Source organism: Zingiber officinale, chromosome 3A (genome assembly GCF_018446385.1).
Source record: "Zingiber officinale cultivar Zhangliang chromosome 3A, Zo_v1.1, whole genome shotgun sequence".
Lineage (NCBI taxonomy): Eukaryota > Viridiplantae > Streptophyta > Magnoliopsida > Zingiberales > Zingiberaceae > Zingiber > Zingiber officinale.
Window position 1 is genome coordinate 135,254,087 of NC_055990.1, and position 3,102 is coordinate 135,257,188.

The 3,102-nt window shown below is 40.6% G+C and overlaps 1 pseudogene; it reads right to left on the bottom strand.

Annotated features, from left to right (window-relative positions):
* Positions 1-2,371: 2,371 nt before the first annotated feature.
* LOC122054492 lies at positions 2,372-2,443 on the bottom strand (annotated as a pseudogene).
* Positions 2,444-3,102: the final 659 nt, after the last annotated feature.

The window sequence follows — 3,102 nt, forward strand, 5'->3', positions numbered from 1 at the left end:
GTTTGAGGCCAAATCTGCAAGCAAAGCGATGGAGGAAGCCATGACACTTGAACCCTACACGACCCTGCCATAGGGGGTTGCTCAGGCCGTGTAAGGATGAGAGGCCGTGTAGCAGCACCAGAGAAGGAAGATGGCATGGCCGTGTGAACCTCACACGACCGTGCCAAGTTTTGAAGCCTAAGGAAGCCTGGGCCGTGTACACCACATGGGCATGTCAGTTTTCCAGAGACAGGAGAAGCCTCGGTTATGTGCGCTACACGACCGTGTGAGGTTTCCAGAGAGTAGGAGAGTTTTGGCCGTGTGCACCACACGGCCGTGCAAGGTTTCCAGAGGTGAAGGCAGTGCAGGCCATGTGGATCTACACGGCCGTGCAAAGGGGGCGTTAATAGAGGAAAGACACGGCCGTGTACCTCACACGACCGTGTGAGGTCGGCAGAGAAGAGAGTGGAGCAGGTCGTGTGAACCTCACACGGCCGTGCCTCGGGGCCATGTGGCGCCCAAACCCCTCTTCTATATAAGGCCTCCTTCAAGATTTGAAAGGGGATCTTCTCCCCTTTGGGAGAAAGCGAGATTTTGGTCTTTCCTTCCAATCTTGGGAGGATTTCTGGGCGATCTAAAGGAAGATCTTCAACGGATTCGACTCCGAGAGCATGGATTGGATCCGAAGACCAAGCTTCATCTTAGATAAGTTTTCTTTCTCTCCTCTTCTTGGATTGGGGATTAAAGAAATGCTTGTAATCTTTGTATTTTCAGATTTCTCTCTTCGATTCATGGAATAAATCTCTTTGTTTTAGGATGGAGGGAGTATTTGTATGATGAATTGATGTAAACTCTTGTGGATTTACCATTTCCTTGTTTCTATGATATTGTCTTGTTTGTATTAATTCAATCTTGAATGAATTATTGTGATGTGGACCTAATTCTCATGTTAGATTGATTGTTTGAATGTCCTACGGATCTTGTAGAGATTATCTCCCTCTCAATTTTCCGAGGGAAGCACGCGAAAGGTGCAAGCCCATGTAAGGACGTTTGAGGGATAAGATTTAGGGAAAAATAGGATAATTCAAGAGGGTAGGATAGATTTAGGGATTAATCTTTATATCTTATGGGTTGAGAAGTATGATCTTTGTGTTGATTATCCGAGGGATCTTCGTGACAGGAACATGCCCGTGTAAGGACAACATAAGTTCATATCTAATTGATCACATTTAGGTATAGATTTCAGTCCTAGGTCGGTTGTCTATTGCAAGAGAGAACCGACAACCTTCTATAAATGTTGGACAATTGAGAAATAGGATTTGGTAGATCATTTACATTGAGGAGTTTACAAAGAAACCAAAACTCCTAGAACATTCCTTTATCATAGCCCATAATCTTGTTTGTTGATCTTTCATTTCTATGTTTACTTTTCATTAGTTACATTTAGCTTTTGGAAACCAATTGATTAGTTGTTTAGCTAACTCGTGTTGAAACATTTCTAGTGCTTATTCCAGTCCCTGTGGATACGATAATCTTTTATATTACTTGCGACATTTCCGTACACTTGCGGAGGTCAACAAGTTTTTGGCGTCGTTGTCGGGGATTGCGCTATAACATTAGGAATTATCAATTGAGTTAGACTAGACATAACTTTTCTTTTCATTTGCATAGTTGTAACTAATTGTTAGAATTCTATTTTTATAAGTTTTTCATTTCTGGTATAACATTCTTGTCAAATTCTTTCTGTTGTGACTCTAATTCTGTATTTTTTATTCTAACATTCTTTGTCTAACTTTTCTCTGTTTTCTTTTGATTTACTCTTTCTCTGTCTCTTTCTTTTGTAAACATATCTTGCCATCTTGTTCTTGTGTATGCGAAGATCTAACTTTGCAGGAGAACTTCTTCCTCTAGACCCTGAGATAGACAGAACATTTCAGAGAAGAAAAATTCTGCAAAGACAACAAGAAGAACAATAACATTCTATTATGACAAACAGACCACTAAAGGATTATGCAGCACCTTATGCTAGGGGTTTTCGATCTAGTATTTCAAGACCTTCAGTTGAGGCAAATAATTTTGAGATCAAACTTACAATCATATCTATGGTGCAACAAAATCAATTTGGTGGAGGACCGCATGAAGACCTAAATCAACACTTGGAGGTCTTCTATGAAATATGCGGTACAATGAAAATGAATGGTGTTCCTTCAGAGGCAGTGCGTCTACTGTTGTTTGGGTTTTCTTTGAGAGATAGAGCCAAGCAATGGTTGAATTCTTTGGCTCCAAATAGCATCACCACATGGGAGCAATGCGAGCAACAATTTCTTAACAAATTCTATCCCCCTAGTAAAATAGCTCATATGAGGAATCTTATTGCAAGCTTCAAATAAGTGGACTCAGAATCTTTATTTGAAGCATGGGATAGATACAATAGCATGCTCAGACAATGCCCACACCATGGTTTGGAAAGATGGTTAGTGCTACACACGTTTTATAACGGTATCAACTATCACACAAAAGTGTCCCTTGATTCAGCTACTGGAGGGGCACTTATGAACAAGAGTTTAGATGAAGCCGAGGAGATAATCGAGAGCGTAGCACAAAACCACCATCAATGGGCTAATGAAAGAAGTGGTGGCTATTCTTGTATGAACCCAACAACAAAAGCATCAGGAAAATTTAATGTTGATGCAGTGACTTTGTTGGCTGCAAAGCTGGATGCTCTTACAAAAAAATTTGAGAATATGGGAGCTAGCTCAAGTACAACTAATGTCATTGTTGCTTCTTGTGAAGTATGTGGAAGTTCTGAACATCTAAGTGACTCGTGTCCATTGGGGGCTATAACTACACAAATCAATCAATTAGAGCAATGTGATGCAATCATGGGTTTCAATCAGAGGCAGAACAACCCCTACTCAAATACCTACAACCCTGGATGGAAGAGTCATCCTAATTTCTCTTATAGAAATAACCAAGATCAAGGACCATCCATGGGGGCAAGGCCTAATTCTCAATCCGAGCAACAAAATTTTCAGCAACAATCTTCTCAAGGCTTTCCTATGTCCAAAATTGAAAAGATGTTTGAAGAAATTATGTCCAGTCAGAATGAAATGAAACAAGCTC